The 10,867-nt window shown below is 40.5% G+C and overlaps 1 non-coding gene across 1 annotated transcript; it reads left to right on the top strand.

Annotated features, from left to right (window-relative positions):
* The first annotated feature begins 9,471 nt into the window (after positions 1-9,471).
* TRNAW-CCA (transfer RNA tryptophan (anticodon CCA)) lies at positions 9,472-9,545 on the top strand. Its single transcript has one exon. It is a non-coding gene; the product is annotated as a tRNA-Trp (tRNA).
* Positions 9,546-10,867: the final 1,322 nt, after the last annotated feature.

Genomic DNA, 10,867 nt, shown 5'->3' with positions numbered 1-10,867 from the left:
TACGAGATACGTAGCAGAAAAATGACTACACCATTTGGATTCCCTATCCTTTTGTCCTTGTTGAATGCTAGGTATTGCAAGGAATCTAAACCACTTTGAATAAGACCACAGTCTTCCAAGTCTTTCTCTAAAATAACCTAGTGTTTGTGTGGGCAGGTCTTAACATATGAGAAAAGAATTCCTAAAGAGAAAACTAAGAGAGAGTGAGCCGCTACGTGTAGAATACTAGTAGTGCATTTTTACCTTGTCAAATTCATCTTTTTTAATGCATTCTATAACACTAGTATATATAGGCGATTAACTAAGACATAAAATAGGCTTTAGTTTCCCATTTTAATTTAGTTATTTAATAATTATAATTAATTAAATAATTGTCAAAATTAACTAATGATAATTTTGACATTTATTTAATTCATTTTATTAATATAAATACCAATTTATCAATATTAATAAAATTGTCCCAATTGGCTATAATAATCTCTTTTTGAGACTTTGCAATAAAAATCTCAAAGTTTTCTTCTATTTCCTTTTTCACAAAATATCAATAAATAATTTAACATTATTTATTTCCATTGACCTAGTCAATATGATATTTTTATAATTAATAATTAAATTAGTTATTCAAGGCTACTAGGTTCATTTTTATAAGAGATGACATGGAGACCATTGATCCATGAACTCAAGTTCCAATAAGTTACCATGAGTTTATTTATAACAAATAATCTCACTACCTTATTAATTCCTTGTGACTCCAATATAGACTCAGAATTGCACTCTTGAATTCATAGAACGTTTTACACCAATGAGATGGGTGCAAATTACCGTTTTACCCCTTATTTGTATTTTATCCTTAACTCCCACTAAGTTCCTTGTAAATGATATTTCTGTAAACTTAATTACAGAAATGAGTACTCTATCATTTAACACTTGAACCAATTATAATACTCTTGAACAGAAGCTATAGATTTCATGTCTATGATAAATACTCTCATTCAATTATACTACCAAATCTCCAATATGTAAGTATGAGCTAGTCCGTATGGTAAGCTGGGAACAAACAAATCAAAAGACTTGTATAATATAATTAGCAAAATATTGATCACTCAAAATTAAGATTGAATTGACCTATGATCAATTGTGTGATATGATTAGATTAGTTAATATGAATACTTACTTATCTTAACAATAATAAATATTGGTCCAGTTCAATGTAACAAAATACATCCGATCTTATCTACTTGGTCAATGTCTTGGATAAAACATCACATCCCGAATGTATAAGTAGATCATATCGTAGATTACCAGATCAGTGAAAATTCAATGCACTAACTTAATCTTAGAACTCGTTCTTTTGAACATATAGTTACATTTATTAAACATGCAAATAAAAATAAAGTAAATGGTACAAATAAAATACTATTAAAGTTTCTATATTATATGAATTTTTCATTTTTTAATATTTAAATAAATAGTAGTAAGAAAATATTTTGTTGATTACCTTTTTTGCTATTATCTCAATAACAAATCCTAGTCCACGAGTCTTTAGTATTAGTGTTCTTGAAGCTTGAGATGGCAAGCTTCAATGGATTCTTTCTCAGGCAGCGTATAGAGCTCTTTGAGTACCAGAATTTGTGAACCATTTTACACTGGTATCCTAGCCCTATTTATAGAGGTTGATGATATTTAACTCTCTTTATGAGGAGTAATTGCAAGAATATTCCCCCATAAGTGGGATTAAAAAAAATTTACATGACAAAGCTGGCGGTAGGCCCATGTAGATCGCACGGGGCCCAATTCGCAGATTGCAGCCAACTCTTTCATGGGAGGCATGTCCCTGACACTGTCGGAATGCGGCTGGACATTTTCCGGTGTTAGGCGGCATTGTGGGAAATGCAGATTTCTATGTGTACGAATTCAATACCACTACTCGAGGCACCCAAAAAGCTATTAGACGGTCTGGTGGTGGCCCAAGGCTACAGTCACTGACACTTGGCGCTCCCACCAGGCCCCGAGGAAAAAATATCTAGACCTGGAGGACTATCTGGTCAAGAAGAAGGGAAAACCGCTAGGGTGGTCCTCGGGACGTGACCTCACTTGGAGAACTCCACACCTAAAAAGGGATCAGGGATTAATGGGAGGAGACTACACTCCGAGGAGCTTAATTACTTCTCTAATGACTGCGATGTGTCCTATGATGAAATCATGGACAACATTTGCCCCCCAAGTCTTCACTTGTCCTCGGACAGTGGAGACTTAAGATTGAGGAGTAATCACAAAGGTCTTCGGGGTGAAGTTTTGGCTCTATGACGCCGCTCCTCCAAAACGGTAATGCCACATGTTGGCCCCATCAATCAGTGCAATTAATGAGGAGTTTGTTCCACGCCCAAGATGTCCAATCCGTACCTGAAGTGTCCTTTCGCCCTTTATCCGAGGCTTCCTTTTACCATCCTAATGATCACGATTCATGCCTTGATAATCGTGACCGTTGGATCATGTTCGAGTGCCTACCCCGTAAGTGATCAACGGCCAGTGTGGAATTGCTTCCACCCCAAGCTCTTCATGTATAAAACTTGAGAATTGCCTCTCACGTATTCACCTTGGTCATTTGAAACACCAAAGCCTTCAAAAGTCTCCCAAAGCTTCATCACTCCCAAACCTGAAAATCTTCATCAGTTCTTGTGTTTTAGACGACCATGACAACTATAGGGAATCATCATTCTTCTGGTCGAACAATAAGAAGTCTTTTTGAGTCTGGACATGGCACAGCACCTAGAGGGGCTTTATGTCTGGTAGGTATGCTTTCCCCGTTCTTGCTTTATTCTCTAGTTTGTTGAGTGCATAGTTGCATGTTTAGGGCTTTGATATTTCTGGCTTTTGGAGATCTTTCTTTTTACCTCTTTTTAGTTATTTTGGGCCCATTTTTACGTTTGAAATGGTCAAAATGACCTATTCCGCACTTTATGCGACTTTTCGCGTTACTGGACTTTCAACAAAAATCTAGAAAATTTCTAGATTCTGGCGAAGTTCATGAAATCCAGTGGTGTTCAACGACCCCAATCCGTTGGTTCCGAGAACACCCCAGTCACTTAGAATTCTTTCGCCTCCACTCCCTGAGTAGTAGTCTTAGGGGTTCTAGTTTTGGCCTATCTTTCTTCTAGTCAAGGCGCTAACTGCTTGGTTTTGTTTCAGATGTTTGAATAGCTACACCACCTCCACCAACAAGGAATCTACTACATCGACAATAAAATATTGGAGATGGCTTGAGACACAAGACGAGTTCCTAAGGAGAGGAAACAAGTGGATGCAGAACAAAATAGGGCCCTCATGGTGGGGGAAGACAACCCTTTGACGGCAGAGCAACCTCTTCGACTTGGAATTTCAGAGGAGGAGGCCAATATGGGTTCAATGCCAAGTGACAGCAAATATAGCATCGACGTCTTCGAGATGGAGGAGCTCCCAAGCAAGTTGAGACATCGCAAAGCTTTTAACAAGATTATAACCTACTTTGGAGTGGACACCCAGGATATGATGGTGCACTTGTGTCGAGAGAATGAGATGGCCCACGAGAGCATCCATGGCCTTGGGGAGTGGAGTGCTTCTCACCTCCAGGTGGCAGCTACACTACCACTCCATCAATACTATGTTGACCTCCTAAAGTTTTTCGACATAGCCCCCTTCCAGCTATTCTCGAATGGATATCGAGTGTTAGTAGGGCTCTTCATTCTGTGCAAGAGGTAGAACTGGCTCGTTTTTTCTCTGGCAGAGATCCTCTACATACACAGCTTTCGAGCTTGTCCAAATAAGGGGAACCATGATGGGTACTATATTTTGATGAAGTATACGTACTCGGGAATGTCTTACAAGGCCGTGTGCAGCAATGAGAGCCATGCACATGACTACAAAGAACACTTTTTCTAGACAAGTGGCTTTCCCACGTGGACCAATCCAACATTACTCCTAGACATCGCAAGGGTTGGTAAGTTTCTCCTTGGACTATTTTAGATTAGTTCTCTTCCCCTTGTTGCTGGTCCTTACAAGTTGAGTCTTTTTCAGGTCCCTTCCGTTGCACTCCTCATATTGACGCCAACAACAATAGGTTTCAATTAAGGAAGGTCATGCTAAATGAGGAGATGAGTCTTGCCTTCCTCGTCACGGAGGATCATCTGCGCCAGTACGGGCTTCTCCATGAGGGTCAGCACATAAGCTCCGTGAACCTATCTAGTTTCTACGACTTGATGAAATTGTAAGCAGAGGCCATAATTCACAGAGAGTATGTGGCAGCGCAAGTGCTCTTCTAGTACACCCAGAGGATGCGCGAGGAGCAGGTGGAGACAGTGCGTGCCATCCAGGCCACTGCCGAGGCCAAGAGGATGAGGAGCTCGAGGAAGAGCTTGAGGCGGGGATAGGGTCTTCTTCTATGTCTCAAGTTAAATCCCCCATAACTCTTTACCATGCTAAGCATGTAGGGTAGGGAGTTAGTCCTAACCACATATGGGTTTCACCTTCAGTTTTCGAGTACAGGCAGATCTTGGGACGTCACTAGATGGAGGAGGAGTTCCAAGACTACGAAGACTTGATCAATGTCTTCCTTCACCACCTGAAGAGAAGACTTCATCCCTGAGGATTCGTGCCTCTTGACGAGGTGATATCCTTGCTTGCAAGGTGGTTTTGTCAATACGAGACAAACACCACACATGAGATAGGCTGACTTGTCTGAGAGTTTGCCCACTCTATTATTAACCCGGAGGAGCCTTATAGCAATGGGGTTCCTGAGGAGATTCTACACACTTACATTTTCTTGCATGCATTTGTCATTTTGTTTCATTTATTATTATTTCTCTATCTTTCCTTCCTTCTAAGTGCTAACCAGTTCCTTTTCTTTTGTAGACCTCATGGGCATGTCCAACTTCATTAGGGAATAAAGTCAGAGGATGTCAGGACCCTCTCAAATTGAATTCCCGGTGGCACAAAGAGTGGTGCCTTCGACCCTGACGGCTATTCCCCCACCCCTGGCGGCCCCTGCATCCCCTACGGGTGATCCACCGGTCCTTCCCTTGACACTAGTGGTGTTCAGAGAGGCCATTTACCTAGAGGGGTCCCCCTTACATGATGAGGGGCCTTCTCGGAAGGGAAAGGAGATCCCTTCGTCTGAGGTGTTGGGCAGTCCTCTAGCAAAGACACCTCGCCTCGTCATCTTCCCATGAGCACTACGAAGGGGAAGAGCTCGAGAGGCACAAGAGAGTAGTTGAGTACTTCAACACTCAGATTGACGAAGGGAATGAGGACTTCAAAGTCTTGACAGAGTTTCTGCACGAAGACAAACTTCAGATCCTGATGCCGCCTCTCAGTCGCAAAGAGCTGGAGCCTTTCCTCGCGGGGAGAGTTGGTGACTAAACAGCTCCGCTAGCGGCAAGGCTTCTCCAAGGACTAGCAGGGTAGTGATAATGAGATATCACTCTTCTTCGTCTTCCAGCACACCACTCTACCGGTAAAGATCACTCAAATTTCTCAAAGTTTCCTTTTTTAGCCAAGTCCTTTCGTGGAGCGACTCAGGGAGACCTCGGTTCCCCTAGAGGAGTACTCACAGCTCTAGAAGGACATGGAGGACGAGAGGAATCGTGCCTCTGAATTGGAGAACCAACTAGTGACGAAGTAGTCCAAGCTGCAAACTCTCGAGGACACATCATCAAAGCTACTGGAGGATGCAGCAGGCCACACCCAAGCCATGGAGGAAGCCACCCGCAATATGTCGGACGATCTTGCGGCTGCTTAGGAGGATCTCTGCATCGCCCGTGAGGAGTCTTCTAAGCATTCTGTGGAGGCCATTAAGGCTCGAGAGAAGCTTGCCCATGTGACTTTGCGAGCTGAGGCAGCCGCTTAGGAAGGAACTTGACGTGATGGCTGAGGACACCATCTATGTTGCGTGGAATAGCAACAGGGAGATGGACCTGGCCTTCACAGGGGAGCCCAATGTAAGATAATGCTCCAGGAGCATCTTCAGGCTAACGAGGCTAGGGAAGCCAAGGCACGAGAGGCCACGGCAGCAGGACAGTCTCCTGAAGTCAATCATGTGATCGAGCTCATGACAAAAGTTCCTCTGGGCAAGTAGGCCCTCGTAATTTTTTATTTCTACTTCTGATAGCCTTGCGTGCCATTTTCACTTTTTGGATACAAACAAGTTTATCGCTCGAGCTCCCGAGCACAATTGTAAACACTTTGTCATTTTTGAATGGCTTTAGCTTGCACTATTTCTTTGCCTTTATTGCTTTATTACCACCATATTTAATATTCAGTAACTATGCAATTTGGTCTTACAAACTTGACATGGTTATAACAACTAATTCAACTTAACTTAACACCACAAGAATTCTAAACCTTAATTTGTCCACTACTTATGGGCCTTAGTCTTCGATACTTCTGTCTTTATTTCCCTAGTTGGTTCAACAATGGACTTGTGCTCAAATTCTGGCGGCTTGAGTCTCGTCCACTCACCTAATATTATGATGCTTTTAAGCACTAGTGTTGCTTCCCAGGCTCGCAGTCCTTGAGAGTAACTTTAGTGCGTTGTCAAGTGGAAGCACTCGACTTGTCCTTGTGCCCACGATTTCACACAACTCGGGTCTTAGGAGGTCAAGTTTACTGAGGGTTCAAAGACAAAGTGTCACTCCTTAGGCTTTGCCCCCAAGTAGAGATTACTCAGTTTTTGGAAATCGGAAGCCCGATGCCAGTCCTCGGGCTCATAGTCCCCATGACTTAGGTCAATTTCTCCGCCCCTTTAGACTAGACCTCTTGATCAATTGTTCAACAATTTGATGCTTGCGTGCGAGTATGGGAGACTCAGGGCTTGAGAACTAGTTACTACTCCTCAGGTGCATAATCCTCGAGAAGTAACTAAAGTTCACCCATTAACGAGATTTTTAGGTTTTACCAATGCTAGGTTTTACTAGGTCGTTCGGTTTTTGCAAGTCTTGACACTAGACCTACTCCGCTCCTGACAAGATTAGATTCCTAGGTTATGCTCTGAGAGTACGATCTGTCAATTTTTAGGTAAATTGAGGTTTGCGCCCAAGTACTCTGACTTAAGCTTTCGTTCACTTTTCGAGTTTTAGGAACTGGTTAGTGCTCCTCAGACGATGGTCCTTGGGAGATAACCTTAAGTCCACTCTCTTATTACTTGGATTTTTTAAACTCTAGGGTTTTCTGCCCAGGTATTTTATCTTCAGGATCCTGTGACACTTGGCTTACTCCATTCATAACAAGCTTAGTTTCCTAGGTCATGGATCTTTCAATACTACAATTAGTTCCCTCAGTCGTGACACTAGGCATACTCTTCTAATAACAAGCTTAGCTTCCTAGATCGTTTTTAGTGCTACTCTTGAGGCATGTAGTCCTGGAGAAGTTACACTAAATAATTACAAAAATAAGGCTACCCCTCGAGTTGTTATGACCCGACTAATTCTAGACCTCTGACCATTAAAAACTACTAAGACATAGCTACTATTTTGGAATACATATATACATAAAATAATAGAACTTTATTAAAAATACAAAATACGGTACAAAATAAAAAATTTGTTATGGGATCCCATTGTTAAAATAACATAAACATAAACTTTAATTAATAGTTCAAAAACTAAGTGCGGAAATACATAAAATCATAAATTAAAAGACTTGGAACAACTTCATCCTCGATCTTCCAACAGTCCATTCAATCAATCCATCCCCAATACACATGCCAAGCTGCCACAAATCCAACCCGCCTTCCAAGCTCATTTTCTTGCACCATCTAAAATAAAAGGAATGAGCCTAATGCCCAACAAGGAAAATCTGCTAAAAACATATATCATAAATCATAAGATTATATCATAAAACATATACTATAAAACATATGACGTAAAAACTATATCATATAGACTACAATATTAATGGCCATTAACTCATTACCGTGACATGTGATAAAACCATATAGGTCCTCAATTTACTAATCGAGGTAGGTTATATCACAAGGTAGTATATGGTAACCCATCTAGGTCCTCAGTCTACTAATCGAGGTAGGGTAAATGATAACTCTAAACCACGATAATGATAAAAATCTTGGGGTTTGCTACCGAAGCAACTATAAGCCCCAAGTGACTACAAAACATATTCATACATATATACATAACACATAATATATCATAGCACATAAACATATCATAACACATATAATCTAACCTATTTTCCTTATGAAAAACCGGAATATTGGAGACAAGAACGGGATTGGAAAACTCCTAAAATATACAATAAGAACCATGAGTTTCTAAAGAAATGGAGATGAAAAAGAGATCTAAACCATCAAGATAGAAACTTACCGTAGAACCTTAAGTTTCAAGGAATTTAGACACCTAACCAAGAAGTCATAAAATCAAGTTAGGATTTGAAAGAAAATGAAAGAAAATAAAAGAACTATGATGGATTTAACCTGAGGATAAGAATACCTTGATAAACTAGAACTTCAATCTACACCTCGATACCAAAATCTCGCTTTATCTTACTTGCCAAGTGTTTATAAAGCTTAGATTGAAAAGCTTTTAAATCCCAAACCCTAGTGTTTTCTCTCTAGAGTAAACTTAGCAGCTTGGAGCCTCTGAAGAATGCTTGAATGATGAATGAAATGGCTGAGTACTAGGTCCTATTTATAGAGTTCAAGGAGTGAAACTAACCCCTTTTAAAATGAATATAAATTGAAAAGATTTGAATTTTTGGTTCAACGGATACCCAGAACTTAGTCAAAACATTTAGAAGCAAATCTAGGTTGTTGAGGACTGTTCTTAATTTAAATCCACAAAATTTCAAAAATGGCTCCAAGAGCCGATATATTGCCTACCCTAGGTGATATATCCCCCCTACCTATGTCCCAAGCTTCCGTGGTTTCGTTTGTGCAAAGTCGACGTGTTTTCCGTATCTTCCGTAGGCAACATGTCGGCCCCTATAGCTGCGATATATCGACATAATTTGATATTTTAAACATGTTTTTGCACACTTTCAGCATATTTGAAGTTTGTTAAAACAACTTTGACTGAGTGAAATGCGATCCAAACAGCTGCTGGAAGGTTCTAGAGCTTCAAGATTCATCCATTATTAATTAATTCATCTAAAATCTTAAAATCCGTAAATAAACAAGCATGTGACAAGTGTCATGCTCTTAATTACTCTGTCTAAACCTTAGGTTATAATAAATAATATTTCTAGGACTAGCTATATTAATCAAATCTTATCTTATAATTAATATTTCTAAACTATAGGTTAAACTTATAAAATACATAACTATTTCTATGAGTTTCCAAATAAATTATGGCTTGAACCAATATCCACTAAAACTAAAATACTACAAGCTACTACTATCTACTACTACTACTACTGCTGCTGCTACTACTACTACTACTACTACTTGGGTTGGGTTACAAAGTTATTCTTGTAATAATAATTAAGGCGCTCTTAGTTCAGTTTGGTAGAACGTGGGTCTCCAAAACCCGATGTCGTAGGTTCAAATCCTACAGAGCGTGCTTCGATTCTTCTTATTTGTTAGGTCGAAAATAACACTAAAATAATTGAACAGCAATCTGAATTTGACCTCCTGTAGATTAAAACAAGTAGGAGGTCAATCAAAAAAAAGAGATGTTAATTAATCAAAGATCCAATTGATCACCACGTCTGTATTGTAAATATGCAGTTACGAATAATCCAGCCAAAGTAATAGGAATTAGACCTACAATCTATCTAAGTAAAATTCTGAGACACTACACAAGTTCAGATAACTCGAGGGTCTGTTTGCCTACTGGAAATCAGGAACTTGTAGTTGGTCTTTGGGACATATCTCAAGTTCTTTGCCCATAGATTACTTGGTTTTTAGCATGCCTACACCATCTTTGACATTAGGCTTGCTTTGCTCATGATAAGCTTAGCATCCATGGTCACGCTTTACGAGCCTGCTTATGCCAGCTTTGACACTTGGCTTGCTCCGCTCATGATAAGCTTAGCTTCCTAGGCCACCCTCTGAGTGCCTATCCAATAAGGAGACCCAGCTATGTCCCCTAAGTGATCGGAGACTAGTCTACATTAACTTCTCCAGGCCAAGGAGCGGGTACACCTCGAGAAGTGAAGCTAAATTAAACTTTAAAATACAATCAGTTTCTCTGAATTTCATCTATCGTGTTTTGCATTCATGGTTTCCATTAATTGTGTCGAGAGGCTATGCAATGACTACAAAACTTAGAAAATGCATTGCTTATATTACTTGTAATGTCGGCAAAGGTGCTCGGAATTCGAGGCATGGGGCACCAACTCCCCACCTAGTCATGCAAGTTTTTATGTCCCTGGACACACGATTCTCTCGACTTGATACGAACCTACCAAGTTACGACCCAATACACTAGCACCAGGATCTCGGGTGGCTAAGAAGACTCTTCGCAACACAAAATCTTCGACTCTGAACTTCCTATCCTACACTTTAGAGGTGAAATATCTGGCCACCTTTTGTTGGTAAGACGCTACCCGAAGCTGTGAGGCTTCACAGAGCTCCTCCACAAGGTCTAGAGACTCTCGTAGTAAAGCATGGTTTATTTTTGGATCGTACACATCTCGTCGGTGCATGGAGATTTTCGCCTCAACTGGGAGCATGGGTTTATTTCCGTAGGACATAGAGAAGGGTGAGTGGCCAGTATATGTCCTAGTAGTGGTTTGATAACTCCACATTGCCTTAGGAAGATCCTTGGGCCATGCCTCTTTCGCCTATTCCAACCTCTTCTCTATGGTGGCTTTAAGCATCTTGTTGACAGCTTCCACCTGTTTGCTTTCTTACGGGTGGGCTATGGAGGAAAAGATCTTG

This window comes from Humulus lupulus, chromosome 4 (assembly GCF_963169125.1).
Source record: "Humulus lupulus chromosome 4, drHumLupu1.1, whole genome shotgun sequence".
Taxonomy (NCBI): Eukaryota; Viridiplantae; Streptophyta; class Magnoliopsida; order Rosales; family Cannabaceae; genus Humulus; species Humulus lupulus.
The sequence above is the reverse complement of the archived record's forward strand: the minus strand, read 5'-3'. Positions and strand labels throughout refer to the sequence as shown.